The sequence below is a fragment of the Solenopsis invicta genome, chromosome 14 (genome assembly GCF_016802725.1).
Source record: "Solenopsis invicta isolate M01_SB chromosome 14, UNIL_Sinv_3.0, whole genome shotgun sequence".
Classification (NCBI taxonomy): domain Eukaryota; kingdom Metazoa; phylum Arthropoda; class Insecta; order Hymenoptera; family Formicidae; genus Solenopsis; species Solenopsis invicta.
The window spans coordinates 3,574,578-3,593,571 of record NC_052677.1 but is presented as its reverse complement, the minus strand read 5'-3'; the positions used below and the strand labels follow the sequence as shown (position 1 = coordinate 3,593,571).

Sequence of the window (18,994 nt, the reverse complement as noted above, 5' to 3'; positions counted from 1 at the left end):
ATTTTATTACGCAGAGTGGCAAGAAGCTTATCGTCAATTACAATACAAAACAAGCGTACGTGGGTCAGAAGAAAAGAAGAATGGAGTGTGTGCAACGACGACGAAGAAAAATGTAGTTGAATTTCGCGAGGGATTGCCTCGTCCGGATGATTATTCGAACGATCCGCTTATCCCGAAGTTGGTGATAATCGACGACCTTATAAGAGAATCGTCGTCAAGCGACGCTATCGTAGATCTTTTTACCAAAGGCAGTCATCATAAGAATCTCAGTGTCATTCTTATTTCGTAAAATCTCTTTCATCAAAGACGCGGACAACGCGACATATCTCTCAACGCGAATTATATTGTGGTTTTCAAAAATCCTTGCGGTCGTGCACAAATTCGTCTTTTAGCACGACAAGTCTATCCTGACGATCCAAAGTTTTTAGAAGAGTCGTATTACGATACTACATCGAGGCCACATCGAGGATATTTACTACTCGATCTGAAACAATCAACTCCTGATGATTATCGATTTTGTACGTGTATTTTTTCCGATGATATAAGACATTACGTCTACGTACCGCGTAGATCGTTTTCCAGCGTATAAAAGCTGAATAGTGCTGCTCGCAAAGCTCAGTCATACTGTTCTCTCGTAATGAAGGGGGACAACATGAGATCGAGTAACGTATCGAAAATCGCTAGACATTCGATCGGAAAGAGAAACGCCTGTCTTCTCAAAGCACTGTGCCATTTGAACAATAAGCAGCGAGTAAACTTTCTTCGAAACGCGGACGATAAATTTATTCGATGTATTTGTGAATGTGTTTTTAATACTCTCAAAGGTAACATTATACTTGAACGACGAGAAAAAGAACGATTAAGTAAATATAAAACAACATTGCGTCAAATTGCGGCAAAACGAGGAAATTGGAAAGAAAAGAAAAAACTTTTGGTACAACGTGGAGGATTTTTACCCTATATTATTGGACCCATATTGTCGGTCTTATTATCACGAATCATCGGAGGAGAATCAAATTCGTGAGTAAAATGGAAAGAGCGAAAAAAATGGTTTTAATTTCTCCGGAAAATCTTGAGAGAATGTAGCAGCAACAGCAAAAATCGGCAATGATTGGCGTAGAGTCAAAGGACAATACCTCACCGAGAAATCCGGAGAATGATGAGGGTGAAAATAATTCCGTGCAAACTCCAGGTACCTTTCTGACACGACTCGATGTGGAAATGAGCCGCATTCTTAATTCTACCCATCCACGTAACGAGGACGAGAGATAGAAAACGTACAGAGAGGTGCTTTGGCGGTATCTTCACTATATCCGTGAAGCGAGAAGACAAAATGTAGCCAACGAAACTGAAATCGTAGACAATGAAGCACGACTTCCGGAGGAGATTGATAATGCTATTGACAATGAATCGACACTCGTTTCTCATGATATCTCACGAAAATCACAAACTTCTGCTAAACTTTCTCATTTACCCGATATCGACAACACTGTGTTGAAAAAAAAATCACAGCATTCAATTGCTAAAAAGCTCCAGTAAAATAGTAGAAAGTGTCCCAAAATCGTATCGTGCACAAGCGCGTTTACTGATGAAACACTTGCTAGATAACGCGGTGCCTAATAAAATTAATTGACGAGGATGGAGTCGTGACTATAAATGGCAACATTGTAAAAGATTCGAATATCGTCGAGCTGATAAACGACGCAATGCGAGAAAGAAAAACAGTAGAACCACCGCTAGGAAGAACTCAGTTTGCGCGATTACTACGCAGCTTAAACACGCGTTCGTCACTGGTAGGAAATAAACGTCTGTTAAATGCAACCTCCGCTTTTTCATCTCCGATTATTGAGAAACTACAACCTAACGCAAGCTCCACGCCAAAATCACGTCCAACGGTGTTGAAAAAAGAACGAAGAACGAGAAAACGCAAGAAGTGCGAGCAGGAAGAAAAAGCTCCTAATTACTCATTGTTTCTATCCCCTCGTTTTCGTAAAGTTTATCCTCCTACAACTTTTATGAAAAACGTAGATTCGCTTCCAGCGAAAAAAAGACGTTTACTAGATTGGAGTACACTAAAGAAATAATTAATAATGTCGGAACTTGAAAAACTGTATTACGATCCCTCACATTACGCAGGTTTCTCAGCAGTAGAAAATCTAACGCGCGCCGCTAAACCAAATTTCACACGTGACAAAGTTGTTCGTTGGTTGGAATAGCAAGACGCATACTCGCTGCATCGTCCGTTGCGACGAAAGTTTCCTCGGCTACATTACAACGTAACGAATATCGATGATGTGTGGAAGGGTGATTTGATTGAGCTACGAAATCTGAAAAGTTACAATGACGGATATTCTTATATTCTTGTGATTATTGATGTACTCAGTAAATTTGTCTGGGTGGAACCATTACGGGACAAAACGAGCACATATGTAACAAAGGCTTTCCAGCGTATACTCTCGAGAAACAAAGGACGGGTACCCGTATATCTGCAAACCGACAAGGGTAAAGAATTTGTTGGGCGTGCGATGCAAAAGTTTCTGGAAGAAAACGATATACGTTTTAGAGTAACGCGCAACCCTGACATCAAAGCCGCCATCGTCGAACATTTCAACAGAACGTTAAAGGAGCGGATGTGGCGGTATTTTACTCATAAAAACACACGCTGTTATATTAATGTTTTGCAAGATATCGTGCACGCGTACAATCACACTCGTCATTCGACCACTAGAATGCAACCTGTTGTTGTTACGAGAGAAAATGCAAGTATCGCCCGTGAAAATATAACTCGTCGATGGAAAGACATTAACAAAATCAAGAATCGTAGGCAAAAGGCTAAATATCACGTCGGTGATCTCGTTCGCGTCAGTAGAGCGAAAGGTACCTTTGAGAAAAGATACGAAGCAAACTGGAGTGAGGAGATATTTAGAATTCACCGTATTCTCGAATGGCGAAATCCACGTGTGTACGAATTGAGTGATTTAGCAGGAGAAGTCATAGACGGGATTTTTGACGAGCAAGAATTGGGGAGAGTTGATAAAGATCTACAAGAGGAAGAGTTTATCGTCGATCGTGTGATAAAGAGTAGGGGGCGTGGAACTAATAAACAACTACTGGTTAGTTGGCGAGGTTATCCTAGCAAATTCGACTCTTGGATCCCAGCTTCGAGCTTAGCTCGACTACGAGATGTCGCCACCGGAGCAATTTCACATGATTCTTCCAAGCAATAGCAGTATGAAGTATTTTCCGGAAAATACTACCTCTTCTTTCATCACCGAATTACCTCAAACTGTAGAATTGCAGGGGGAATGGGAAGTCGCTCTAAGCGAGATTCAATTTCCCTGCAGTTTTCTTCACGTACGTCAGTTTCCTGAAAATGAGGTCACATTTTTCCGTTGGCCGAAAGATATTTTGTTCGATGAGATACAGAATGCAACAAATGTGTTGCATCACAGAACAATACACAGCGGTATTTACGTAAATATCGAGGATCTTATCCTTGAGATACAAAAGAACTTATACAAAAAGAACATGGTGGAAAACTAGGAATAGGTCTCAGTTGCGACGTAAAAAAATGTAGAATGAATCATTATATAAACTTTTCAGATAATCTTTTACGAATATTGAGATGTGAAACGGAATTAAGCATAAAAGATAATTTATTCTTTAATAAGATTATGCTAAAGAATGGAGAAAACGCAACTTTTCTAAAACTCGGATTTAAATTACAAGAAGACAGTGAACGAATCGCATATTACCAGAGTAAAGAACCTTGCAGCTTATGGCGCGGAATTCCGGATAAGCTGTTCGTCTATTGTGATATCTGTGAATCTTATATAACAGGCGACGTACAAACTCCGCTTCTCCGAATAGTCCCGGTCGAGTCACGCGAGAGTAACTACGCGTACGGGACGAATCAGGTGAAACATTTCTCTCTTCCATTTTATATTCCGTTGCGTCAAACACGTTTTTGAAGAATTGAAATAGATATAAGAGATCAGCTTGGGAAAAAAATACCATTTGAATCGGGAATGCTGACGATGACATTGCACTTTAGACGTGCTCGATAATTTACATTTGAATACAACTAAAATAAACGTCACTCTATGATAAACAAGAGAGAGAGAGAGAGAGAGAGAGAGACAAAAATTAATTTTCTATGGACTACGAAGAATATTACGAGACGCAGAGCGGAGGGGGTAGTGGACGTGGTGGGGAACATCCACGAGTTTTTGTCGGTTCACCCTATCAACGTGGACATGGAATTGAAAGTTTTTTTGGTGGATTATTTAGAAAAATTCTACCTTATCTAAAAAGTGATGCTCGCGCAGTCGGTAAGGAAGCTTTACGTGCGGGGATTAATGTGATGGAGGATGTCGAAAACGATACTCCGTTGAAAGAGTCGATCAAAAATCGTTTTGTAGAATCACGGAATAACCTCAAAAGAAAAGCCAAAGAAAAAATAAAAAACTTGATGAGGGGGTCGGGATATAAAATATCCGCAAAATCGCCAACGCTTCAGTTTCGTCTTGGTTACCGCGATCTTTACATCGCTGAAAGATCGTCGCTTTGTAAACGTAAACGTAAGGTTAAAAGAAAATCGAAAAATAGTGTACGCAGAAAGTGTGTTAAAAGATTAACGACAAAGAAAAAGAAAAGTCGTGGAGTAGCTCAAAAAACTAAAAAATCATCTGCCACAAAACGTCGTAGCAGCAAGAAGAAGCGGACTGTATCTGACATATTCGTGTAAACTGAGAATTCATAGTTCGAGGTGTGACAAGCATGTCCTTCCTCCATACTCATTCAAGCGAGTGCTTAAAAAGTGAACTTGATATTTTTATTTTACCTCCTATCCAGACTAGTATTGAGAGCTCACAATGGATTTATTACAAACCCGTAACAACACTCGCAGACGATGCACCAATAGAATTCGTCATACCCGGTCACGGCGAAGACTACCTGGATCTCACACACACATTGCTGAGTCTTTGCATTCGCGTAGAAACGGTAGACGTTACCACCGCCACCACCAGTACCGGCGCGCCCGTTACCCCCGCAACGGTCGATCTAGGACCTGTAAATCATTTGATGCATTCTATGTTCAATCAAATCGACGTGTATTTTAATCAAAAACGCGTATCGCCTCCAAACAACGCTTACGCGTACCGCGCGTACATAGAGGCATTATTAAATTATGCTTCACCTGCAAAAACTTCCCATCTCACGTCTTGTCTGTGAGACGCAGATTCTCCTGGTTGGATCAACTGGTAGATTTCGTAACACCAAATAAAGCTCTATTGAGACGCGCACGTTACATTAGGGGAGGGCGCGCTCTGGATCTCATAGGACATCTTTACTGCGACGTTTTCAATCAGGATAAATTCTTAATTAACGAAGTGGAAGTTAGAATGAGACTTGTATGTTCCAAAGACTCATTTTGTCTAATGGAAAATAATTCTTTGTCAAAAATTCCTATTCTAGACGCAAGTTTACTCGTAAGAAGAGCAAAAATAAGCCCTGGAGTATTACTCGCGCATGCAAGAATGTTGAGTAAAACTACCGCAAAGTATCCCCTCCCGAGGGTCGAAACATTTACGATACATTCTGGCCTCGTGGGAGAATCAATAGACAATGTAATACTTGGTCAGCTACCGAAACGAATAATAATTGGCTTTATTGATAACAAAGCATTTAACAGAGACAGAAAATTAAATCCTTTTAACTTTAAAAATTATGGCATAAATTTCCTTTCGTTGTACGTTGACGGAATGCAGATTCCAAGGAGACCATTACAGCCAAATTTTTCGATAGAGGAACCACTCTACATCGAAGTGTATCACACACTCTTTTCTGGAACAGGCATACATTTTTTGAACGAGGGAAATTCTATAAGCAGAGACGATTACTCCAACGGATACTGTCTCTTTGCGTTTGATCTGACTCCCAATTTATCAGCTAATTGCGCTGGGCATTGGAATCTCGTGAAACATGGAAGCTTGCAATTAGAAGTGAGATTTGAAAAGTCACTTAATGTGACGGTTAATTGTATCGTGTATGCCGAATTCGATAATGTTCTGGAAATCGACTTTTCACGTCAAGTTATCGTCGATTTTTCCGGATAACTTTATAACGTGCAAAGATAATATTCAACAACTGCGCACGAAAAATATTTCCCCCACCATTACCTTTTATATTATTTCCATACGATGTTCTTTTAAACTCAAGGGACAAAAAAAAGATTCAGTTTTAAATGAGACTTTGCCGTAGAAAATTTGCTTGAAGAGTCAGTGAAGCATATATAGCTATGAATATAATTATTGACATTCAAAGTTTTCGTGATACTGAGAAAAAGTTTATTCCAAAAGAAATCGCAGTTGTAGCAATTAATAATCCAATCTTGGGTCACTAGATTATAATGTCAACTTATCCGTTTGACAACTTACCCGAGAGCTCAAAGCGACAAAACATTTGGCTTTCACGAAATTATCACGGCATCGAATGGCTCGACGGTGAAGTTAGTCTAGAGCACTTTAAACAACATCTACGAGAAATTACACGTCAAGCAACCCGTATCTATACCAGAGGACAAGAAAAAGTACGATACCTAAGTAATCTACTTTCCAGAAACATATATAATCTGGAAGGTATTTCTCCATCATTTAAAAATTTACCCGATGCCAAGGAGAGCGGTCATCGTTGCACTCGTCACGGATTTCGAGCAGAAGCGAAATTTCATTGTGCGATACGTAATGCATATAAATTGAAATGTTGGTTAAACGAGCAAAATAGTCGTAGAAATCTTTTTGCTGACAAACGCGAGAAAAGTAACATCGAAAAACAATCAAATTGTGAAATTTTTTCAATAAATCAGAGTTTCAATATATCCCATAATTGCGAGGAGTGGATGAAGAAAAACATTCTATTAATCGAAGAAAAGAAGGAGCAAGATGAGATTGCAAACTCAGAAATTACTCGAGTAATCTCGTTCGACCGTTCACATCCGTCATATGAATTTGTTGGAAATTTTACATGCTTTACGCCAACTCGATGTAGGATATGCAGGAGTCCATCCAGCCGACAAGAAACCGAGAGTGTGGACGAGGTCGAGCGCTATCGTCGCCAACACGGACGATCACAATCGACCTGGTGAACACTGAGTCGCTTTTTACGTCGACGAACACGGAAATGGAACATACTTCGATAGCTATGGATTACCGCCCTTGGATTCAAGATTCCTCCAACGACTACGAAGAAACTCCGTCCGGTATCAATGGAACATCACTCGGCTATAAGGAATTCTTTCACAAACTTGCGGACAATACTGCTGCGTTTTTCTATATTTTATGTGTAACGGTTATAATCTTAATCAATTTCTAAAATCATTTTCTAATGAATCCACATACAACGATCGTTTGATCGTAAAATTATTTCATAAATTTTTTCTTTGTAATAAAGGAAAATATGAGAAAAAACCAATTATATGCCGACGTATTCAATCTTATACTTTTAAAAAGTAAAAATGTATAAAAATTTATTGTAACAATAAATATTTTACTTTCAAATCTAATTTATTTTCTTTCACCTACCATGTATTCTAATGCAAAGTAATAAATCAATTTCCTTTTGTAACATTCAAAATTTAATATAAAAGAAACCTTTGAAAGTTTATTTTCTAAAACTATAAATCGAAACTCATGCTCATTCATGTTTTGTTAAATCCATAAAAAGACAAAAACTTTAAATTGTTCCTAGTTCTCATAAATTATTCTCCTTTTGTAACATTCAAAAATTAATATAAAAGAAACCTTAGAAAGTTTACTTTCTAAAACTATAAATCGAAACTCGTACTCATTCGTGTTTTGTTAAATCCATAAAAAGACAAAAACTTTATATTGTTTATAGTTGTCATAAATCACTCTCCTTTTTGTAGCTTTTCAAAATTTAATATAAAAGAAATTATTTGAAAAGATATATTATTCTCTCAGAATCTACAAAACATATAATTATTCTTGTTTTATTAGATTCTGTAATGACAAAAATTTTGTATTGTTCCTTTATAGCATTTCTTTGTTACCTTTCTTTTAAAATAAGTTTTTCTTTTACCTTTGAAAGAGTTACCGATTTTTGATTCGTAATCCCCCGCTAGTACTTTCCTTCATCTTTTTTCTTACCCCACCCTTGCGGAGCCAACAAATTTTTCCCCCGAAATGTCAATTTCCTTTCAATCAACTCGTGGGCAACTATAGGAGCGACCAATCAACTCTTGGGCAGCCATGGGAACTTCCAATCAGAACGCTCTACTCCCACCGGCTGACACCCAGCCACACGCGTGCCTACCATTCAAAGCGCTCCAGACAGAACCGAGCCCCACCCCTCCTCACCATTTTACCTAATTATCACCTACTTATCACTTAATTTTCACCTAATTATTACCTAATTATTACCTTTTGTCAGGGTCAGGACCCCCGTTGTGAGACCTTTTTCCCTCTTCCTCCGTCTGGGACCCAGGACCCTTGCTGTGTGACCCACATTTCCCCTATCCCTGTGACGTCATTTGTTTTGACGCCCCATAGCTGCCCACATATTACTCACGGACCTAGACAGTACCGGTTTTAGGGTAGGGCGCGGTTGGGCGACTGCCTGGGGCGCCGGGTCTGTAGGGGCGCCGCTGCCCGGTGCCCCCTAGAGTCCCTCTAATAAGAAGATGTCGCAACTCTTAGGCCGGTATTTATAGTTATTTAAGACCGTTTTAAGTTCAATCTTAAGACGTCATGAACCAATCACAGAGCCGTATTAGCGTCTTAAGACATTATTTAAACGGTCTTGAAGACTATGAATATCAGCCTTATTAGAAGGATTCTAGTGCCCCCTAGTATGCAAGAATACCTATATCTCCTCACTATGTTATACCTCGGGGGCCGGGGCGCTCTCTATACCTTTATATATCTTTTGATTCTTTTATTTCACATCTGTATTTATCATGACTATCGCGCTCTCCGCTTTGTGCGGATCTTCGTAGCCACTCTTGATGCTCAGCTCCCTATCACGCGGACGCCTTTCACCGCTCTGCGTATACGCGAACGATTGGTAGGACGCTCCCATCACCTGCAAAGCGTGCGTAGTGGGGATCGCTGCAGCTCCGGTGCTCGAGCGGCACGACCGGCACGAACTTGTTTACTTGTTTGCATGCGGTCTGGAATCTGGAATTTTGGACTCGAACGGTCCTCTAAAGGTCTCTAAGTCTATAGGCTTCGGTTTTTTTTACCGTTTGATTGCTTTTATAATTAGTAAGAAAGATTTTTTTTTAACATGTCCGACCATAGATTGAAAAAAAACCATCTGGTTTGGAATATCGAAAACGTAAGGCCGAAAAAGAAAAAAAGTTTTAGCAAGCCAAAAAATTTATGAGTCTCAATAAATATATTGAAACAAAATAGCTAAACGAAAATGAAGGTAATTTAGAAGGTGTTGCTTCATCTTCTACTGCCTCTACGTCAATAATAGAACGCTGCACTGAGCTTCAGAGCATAACTGAAACGAGAATTGATGAACTCCCTAATGAAAGTAAAATTTCACCAGACCTGACTCCCATATCCAAGCTTCCTTACAATCCTGATGACCCATTGTCATTTTCGGGAATTACTAATGCACCATTAGAGCTTAGTACAGTAAATTTATCAGATGTAGGTACTTGGCCGGCTATTCGGAATAGCAAAACTATTGACTATATGATAACTATGGGTCCAACGCAGATTCACATTGATCAAGATAACTTTTCAAAAGATGAAACCGGTCGTCTTTTCGCAAGTTCTCACTACTCTAGAAAACTTGCAAATAGTGAAACAATCCAACGTCGTTGGTTAGTTTACTCTATTTCTAAAGATCGGGTTTTTTCTTTTTGTTTTCGGCTTTTCGATAGTCAATCGACATCAAATTTAGTGTCTGAAGGATATAATAAGTGGAAATATATGTCTGAAATTCTGAAAATGCGTAAAAACAGCATATTCCATAAGAAATTTTACCATCAGTGGTTTGAAGTTGAAATGAGATTGAAGAGAGGAAGAACGATCAAAGAACAAAAATTGATTAGCAGAAAAACATTGCGGTGGAATAATGTTTTGATTCGGTTGATGAATATTGTTCTTTACCTCGCTGAAAATAATATAGCGTTTAAAGGAACCTCGGACAAATTGTACACACCAAACAATGGGAAGTTTTTGGGACTGGTACAACTAGTAGCAAGTTTGATCCGATCATGGAAGAACACTTGAAGTTGGCAATGGCGGATGATATTTTGGACCACTATTGCGGAAAGTATATTCAAAATGAATTAATAGATCTGATGGGCGGAAAAGTAAATTCTGAAATTGTATCGAGAGCCAAAAACTCCAAATATTATTCCATCATAGCTGACTGCACTTCAGACATAAGTCATATTGAACAACTTTTTTTAACAATTCGATTCGCTGACTTATTAAATGGCAATATAAGCATAAAAGAGCATTTCATAGAATTTGTTCCTGTAGGTGACTCTAGTGGCGCAGGGCTTACAGAAGTAATTCTAAATGTGCTAAATAAACACGGACTTGAACTGCACAATTGTAGGAGTCAGGGGTACGATAACGGAGCAAACATTGGAAAAAAATATTAGTGTACAAAAAAGAATCTTAGATTTAAACCCCTTGGCTTTCTTTGGCTTTGTTTGTGTGGCTGCCATAGCTACAATCTTGTACTGTGTGACGCTGCTAAATCGTCGGTACGTTGAGTCAGTCAGTTACTTTGTTTGGGGTTTTGCAGAGATTGTTCACACTCTTTTCTGCTTCTGTTAATCGATGGAAAATTTTAACCGATCACTTAGGACTCTACAGTTTGAAAAAACTGAGTGACACATGTTGGGAAGCAAAAATAAACAGTGTAAAAGCAGTCCGCTATCAAATTTGTGACGTTCATGTTTTAGTTACTTTGGCTAACGCAACTGAGAAAAGTGATGTTACTATCTCGCACGAGGCAATCACTCTAGCAGAACATTTGAAAGATTTTGGTTTCATAGTTTTCCTAGTTGTTTGGTACGACATTTTTTTTCAAATCAATGTCGTAAGTAAATCTATGCAATCAAAAACCGTGGACCTTGGTAAATGCACAGAAATGCTGAAAAACTGTTGTAATTTTTTAGAAGAATACCAAAGAACTGGTTTCAAAAAAGCACTTTCAATAGCTAGTGACCTGGCGAATGAACTACAAATCGAGGCTGTTTTTAAGCCAATAAAAAAAGTACAACGTGTAAAACGCCAGGCTGATGAAATGGCCACGAACGAACCTATAATCGAATCCCCAGAGAAAAAATTTGAAATTGAATTCTTTAATAAATTGTTGGACACCTCTTTAATGCCAGTGACAAAAAGGTTCAAACAGTTACATGATTATTCAGAAACATGGTCTTTTTTGTATAATGTAGAAAAGATACCTGAAAAAAATGAACTTCTGAAATTTTGTGCTGATCTCCAATTAAAACTTACTATTGGTTCCGATTCCGATATAGATAGTTATTTATTGTGTGATGAACTCATAAGCCTTAAAAATTTTCTTCCAGATAACGATAATATTACTCCCATCTATGTTTTAAACTTTATTAAACAGCGCAATATTTACGAACTGTATCCAAATGTATGGATTGCGTTTCGCATTTTGGTAACTATACCTGTAACGGTAGCTAGTGGAGAACGCAGTTTTTTGAAACTCAAGTTAATAAAGACATATCTACGATCAACGATTTCACAAACAAGACTTACTAACTTAGCTACTCTTTCAATTGAAAATGAAATTGCCGCAAACTTGAATTTCGCCGATTTGATTCGAGTGTTTGCCGATAAAAAGGACCGAAAAGTGAAATTTTATTAGACTTCCCTAATCTCCCAAAAATTCTAGTTTAAGCTCTGTCCTTTAATAGACCAGAAAAAAACAAAAAATAAAAATTTAAAAAAATATATAAATATAAACAAACAAAAACAAAAAACGAGCTACAAAACTTTCTACGACCACGTCGTTAGCTCTGGGTAAAGCTAAAGGAAAGTTCTCTGAATTTTTATATGCGTTTATTCGTTTATATCCGTTTAGATTAGTGAAGCTACTATGTAGTCTAAAAATTTTTACAATCTAACTACAGATTCCGTTGAGATTCGTAATTAGTTATATCGAAAACCCCCAAAAGGTAGAAGGACTTTATTAGCAAAATTTCAAGTCTTTGAATGGGCGCCACGATAGTCTTGCCCAGGGCGCCAATATTGCTAAAACCGGCACTGGACCTAGACATCTACTGTAAGCGGACCTTAACACGACTGACAATCAACAACCCGTTGGCTACTACCATACTTGTGAACAGCTAGAAGTCCGGGATTTGTTTGAGAGTTCCGCGATACACGAAAAATAGTAAGTCACCATTCATTCTTTCCTTCTTTCTTCCCTTTACATCTTCCTCTAAAAATTGATTACTAATGAGTTCATATCCCATTTCCTCGCCCAGGATATTATGGATATCAAAATTCCTTCTTCGAATTAATAGAGCAATTTCTATTTAAAACAATTCTCGATTTTTTCTCTGAATTTTCTTTAAATGTCTACGTAAATTTAGATGCCTTGCTCCTTAGACCTGCAAGATGAAATATTCGTATTTGTTCCTAATTATTCCTTCCAACACCTCGTCCCTACAGATTTCTTTTACTATTTCTTTCCTCTTTCCTCAGTAATCATAAATGAATTAAATTAATCCCATTTCATCGTGATATATTAATAAAATCCGGATATTAATTACACATATTTGTACTGTTACATCCAAGCTCCACAATTCTTTTCCTTCTCTTGTATTGTCGGTAGAAAGTCTCAGGATGGCTCGTCGCGCTTGATGCAAAACTCGCGTAGGTTCTCGAACTGAAATTTGCACCGGGAGCCTACGACGGGTACCATCTAAAAAGCGCAGCGAAAAGTGCGATATGAAAAGCTGTCATATCAGATGCCATGCTAAAGTAAACACTTTTTTATCCACAAACGCTCACGTCTTTGAAGATCCCCGTTGCCGGTGGATGTCGGCACGGGGTCTTGAAACTTGCAACGGCCCGATGCAAAAATTTCGCACTGGCTAGCGAAGGTAGTGAGGCTTCAATGTTACACGTAGTCACGCAGACTGTCATATTGAACCAAACACTTCTTACTCGCAGAATCATAAATTTGGCGATCAACATCCTCCATCCGATAATTAGTCTTGCCGCCAAGACCATATATGAAAGTCATAACCCAAATATTCTACTCCCATCCCTTGATGACACTGACACCTTTTGACCAATCATAATGTGATTAGACAAACTAAAAAGATCCTGATTGGACTTGGCCGAGCCGATGGGGGATCAAAAAGTTTTGATTCACCCACGCTTTTTGATATAAAAAGGGCTGCACAGAGCCCGGAGTAAGTATCAGTTTTGCAACACCACCTAGAAGTCGCGGTTACTCTAACCTTGATCCCGAGTCATTAATAGGCCAAGCCTGATCTTCTGTACCACTAGCCTATCTGGAATCTGAGCCAATAAGACCATCTTCTAAGACCGACAATTGAAAAAGTAAGTAACCGACTCGACAATTGAAAAAGTAAGTAACCGAATTATCTAAGCGGCATAATAGGCCCTTTCTCTCTCTCATCCAGATCTTACGCGATTTATCCCAATAATATTAATCCATCCAAGTTGTACTATATATATATATATATATATATATATATATATATATATATATATATATACATATATATGGTACTTTATTCCTTGCGGAGTACACTGCGGACCTCCGCTCCGCTTACAAAATTTAAACCTCGCAATTTTATTCCTCGCATCCTATCCAACACCTGAGAGAGAGAGAAAGATCACTCATCCATCTATACATCCACACTTATTCTCCGGACCTCCGTTTCCGCCGCATTTTCCTCTCTTCCTTCCACACGCTCATTCACACCCAACCACCCTCCTCCCTCCCTCATCTCCTCTAATCTCCTCATCCAAATCTCTCCCTCCCCGTCTTCTCCCAAGACCTCATCCAACATCTCCTGCCATCCTTTTTCAACCCCCCAATTCGTGCATTCCTCCCATACGTGCTCCCAAGTTTCCATTCCCCCTCCACGTATCCTACACTTTCTTTCTTCATCCCCTTCCCAATATCTATTCCCCATCATCCCGTCTCCTAACCTAAACTTCGCCACTCTCTGCCATCTTTGTTCCTTCCATCCTTTCTTTAGGTACTCTGGCACCCCCTTACCTTTCACCCTACCATACCATAAGTTATATCTAGAGCCCCTAATTTTCTCCCATCTTTCCTCCTCCTGCCACCTTCTCTCTCTTGCCACTACCTCTTCCCCCCTTAGCTCTCCCCCCTCTCTCATCTTTTCTATCTCAGTTAGGTTCCAGCTCTTCTCCTCGTAAAAGTCTCTCCTTTCCTCTTCCCATTTACCCACTACTTTTCCTACCTTCGCCCTGTCTCTCATTTCCTCCAAACACAACCTCGCCAGCTCTCCTCCCCCTCCTTCTCCCAGTTTCTTTTCATAGCTCCATGCCCTCAACCCTGCCCTCCCCTTAACTTTTCCATCTGCATTTCCTCCCTCACCATGTACCCCGGCGTGTACCTCCCAACCCCCACAATCCACTTCAAGAACCTGTCCTGTATCCTCTCTACCTTTTCCCTTTCTTTCCACCCCCAAATTTCTGCCCCATAGCTAACCACCGTCCATACCAACCTATCAAATAACCACATCCTTCTAGCCCAGTTCTTTCCAAATCTCCTCTTTCCTATTCCCCATACTTCTCTCATCACCACTGCTCCCTTGTTAACTCTCTCCTCTATATGTTCTTTCTGACCCCCATTTGCCATCATTACATACCCTAGGTATTTGTATTTTCTCACCTCTTCTATCTCTCTTCCTTTCCATTTCCACACCATCTTTTTCTGTCTTCCGCCTCCCCTTCTACACTTCATTATTTTCGTCTTTTTTACATTGACCTCTAGTCCCTTCCGTTTTATGTAGCTTTCTAATGCCTTAATCATCCCTTTCATCCCTGTCTCCTCCTCTGCAACCACTGCCACATCATCTGCATACGCTAGCGAGTATATTTTCCTTCCCTTTACCCTCACTCCTCCCCATCCCTCCCTCTCTAACTCCTCATCCAAATCCGCCAGCAATATCGTGAATAAGCATGGGCTCAGAGGGCACCCCTGTGTCACCCCTTTCCCCGTCCAAAAGTTTTCCCCTACCTTTTCCCCCACCCTCACTCTACTTAGGGTCTCCTCCAGTACCTCCTCGCACCTCACGACCAAGCTTTCTCTAACTCCCCTGTCCCTCATCATCTGTATGAGGATTTCCCTATCCACCGAGTCAAACGTAACTTTCAAGTCTATATATAGCACTACCATCTTGCCTTTTCTTACTGCCACCCTCTTGTTTATCATATAATTCAGCACGTAAATCTGATCAATTGTGCCTACCCCTCTCCTAAACCCCGTTTGACTCGGTGGGAGTATCCCTTTCCTCTCCACCTCCTCCCTCAATCTCTCCGCAAGTACCGCTGCGTACACCTTGTATGCCGTCTGCGTTAGCGTGATCCCTCTATAATCTTCAACCCTCTCCCCTTCCCCCTTTTTCACTATCGGCACTACCACCCCCTCCCTCCACTCCTCCGGCCACCCCTCTCCTCTCCACACTCTGTCACATATTTCCCACAGCCATTCCTTTATTTCTTTTCCCCCATATTTCCATACTTCATTTACGATACCATCCCCTCCCGCCGCTTTTCCCTCCTTCAGTTTACTTACCGCCCTTGCTATTTCTTCCCTACTGATATCATCTTCCACTCCTTCTCTTCCCCTCACCTCCCCTTTCACCCTCCACTCTACTCAACCCCAACACCTTTCTAAAGTGTCCCTCCCATTCCCTCATTTCGATCCCTTCCGTGACTCTCTTTCTCTTTCTCCTCCCCCTATTTACTACCCTCCAAACATCCCCTTCCGTTCTTACACCTTCCAATTCTTTCTCCCATCTTTCTCTTTCCCTTCTTTTCCTTTCCTTACAATATTCTCTGTAACCCTTCCTCATCTCCTTATATTTCTCCCCATTCCCTCCTCTTTTCTTCCATTTTTTAAACTCTTCCCTTACTTCTCTTTTCATCTTCCTACATTCTATATCCCACCATCCTCTCCGCACCTTTTTCTTGTCTCTCTCTACTCTTTCCAATGCTCCTTCCACTCTCTTTTTCAATTTCCTCCAATCCTCCTCAACCACCTCCGAAACATTATCCCTCATCCAAGTTGTACTAATTCCAATCTTATTTTTAATCGGTTTTAATAGTGTATTTTTGGTATAGAAACCTTGATCGATTTGGATTACTTTTTTTTTAATCGATTTTAATTGCATATTTTTGGCAAGAACAATTATGTTTAAATTGATCAGATTTTCCTCTTTAACTTAATTTTTTTTAAATTAAAATGAAAATATCTTTAAAAAATAAAAATTTATTTGATTTCAAGAAATGACATTATTAGCCGTTTTTTAACAAATAAATTATTTGTTCAAATTATTTATTTAATTTAAACAAATAATTTTTTAATTCAAAGGAAGTACTGGCAGGAATGTAAAAAATAAATTAGTTGTTCTGTTTTAACAATATATTTCTTTTATTTGTGTTCAATACTATAGTTTCACTGCGTACATTAACCACTTGAAAGTCGCGCTAGGGTTTCGCCATCTTATCCCCAAAGGGAAAGAAAACTAGCGCATCTGTGGCGCTCGACAGGGCGCGCTCTCTGCGGCATTACGCCTTCGACTTGCATAATCACGCCTCACACTATTAGATCTCGATCGATTTTTGTATAAGGAGGTCCACGTTCCACACACCGTTTCAACCTAGCAAAATTGTAACCCAGTGACTGCTAAATAAAGTGAGATAAAAGGAAATTCAGAGAAGTCCAGTGATTCTCGACCACGTATTCCTCGACGCATTTTTTCCGCGAAAAACACGTGGGGTTACGGCGTGCATTTCTTTCAAGCGCACGGCAACGTACAAAACAATTTGAAGGAATATTTACGTTGCACAACTAAATACTTGTATTAATTTTATATTGATGTAAATACAAACCGTTCGATGGAATTTAAACATCTTTGTATTCTTTCAACCATGTAATTTATTTATTTTCTTTTCGCTTACATTTCCTGATTTGCAACCAGAAAGCGAGCAAACACGCATCATTTCTGTGATTAAGAAATAATTGAATTATTATTTACCATCACCAGAGAGGAACCTGAGAGCGGCCATTTCTTATAACGCTAAAATTCCCAGCACACAAACGAGGCACATTTAGGCCGGAATATGAACTAAAATTACATCTATTTTGCGACACTGTCGATAAAAATGGTTCAAGTCTGTGCTAAAATCATATGGTGGGAGTACCCACACTACACAATTTTAGCACAGACATGAACTATTTTTATCGACAGTGTTGCAAAATAGATGTAATTTTAGTTTATATTCCGGCCTAAATGGATGTGCGTCGTTAATTTGCCGGGAATTTTAGCGTTATAAGAAAAAGGGCGGCATGACCGCTCTCAAGTTCCTCTCAGCCATCACTATCAAGTAAACTGTGTACACCCAAGGACTTTGATTCTGTCCATGGGAAAATTTTCCAAACTGAGAAGTCACCACTTTTTACATACTTGCAGTTCATGATTAATGAAACGACTAGAGCTTATTGGTCGTTACGTTAATCATGAACTGTAAATATGTGTGTAATATACTGTAATAAATATGTAGTATATACTGCAATAAGTATGTAGAAAGATAGCGATTTTTTAGTTTGGAAAATTTCGCCATAGACAGAATCAAAGTCCTTAAGTGTACGTAAAGACGGGTGTCGTGGAACGGAAGCAACATCTCCATTTCAAACTAATTCAGATGACCGCTTTTGGGTTCATAATCTGATCGTTCATATAAATTCTTGCATAACAAGATCTGCAGCTACAGGTGAGAGCGGCCCCTATCCCAGGTAAAACACAAAAGTCATAATGATATCATCAGTATATCATCATGACTTTATTTCTCATTTAAAAATCATTGATAAAAAATGACTCAAAAATAATTTAAAAATAATAAAGAAATCATACACTATGAGCGGTAATATTCATAGACGTTTCTTATATTTAAGATTTTTTCAAGCTTGATTTTAAGATGCTTTATAGATTCATGAATAGGGAATAAGATAGCACTTAAGAAAAAGTTCAAGCTTTGACTTATTGAAGTTTAGCTTATTTGACGACAATCTTAAGTTGTTCCCATATAATTCATGAACGTATCTTATTTCACATAAGCATCATCATGAAATTTTCTTATTATTGTCGAATTCATAGTTGTTTAAAATGATCTTAAACATTTCTTGAGCAAGCCAAATTTCAAGACGAGTTAAAAGTTGACTTACGATAAACTTGTTAAATTTACGAGTAAATTTGTACAAGCTTTTTTAAGTGACAATTTATTATTTCAAATATTAATATAGTAAAACATTTTATTTTTTATATAAAATAAAAATAGAAGATATAAGAAATATTGATATAGAAGAACTTTACAAAATCGAATCTAGCGATAATGAAGGTTATGTACGAGCACCGAAAAGTTACATAAGAAACTAAATGAATCCATTTGAGGTTTACAATGAACGAAAATTTAAAAGGCGTTTTAGATTTAATAAAGAGTTTATTTTATATAGAATTCTACCAAAAATAGAAAATGAACTTAAACGTGATGATAATCGTGATCTTCCTATACCCCCGTTGTGTCAATTATTAATTTGTCTACAATTTTATGCAACAGGCAATTTTCAAGTATGTATATTTAAAACATAATTATATTACAATGTATATTTAAAATAAAATATATAAGAAAAATATTTATAATTGTTTCAGAGAATGTTTTACTCGCGT

General features: G+C 38.7%; 1 pseudogene; it reads left to right on the top strand.

The window, feature by feature from the left end:
• The first annotated feature begins 10,033 nt into the window (after positions 1 to 10,033).
• LOC120359591 lies at positions 10,034 to 11,944 on the top strand (annotated as a pseudogene).
• The last annotated feature ends 7,050 nt before the right edge of the window (positions 11,945 to 18,994 follow it).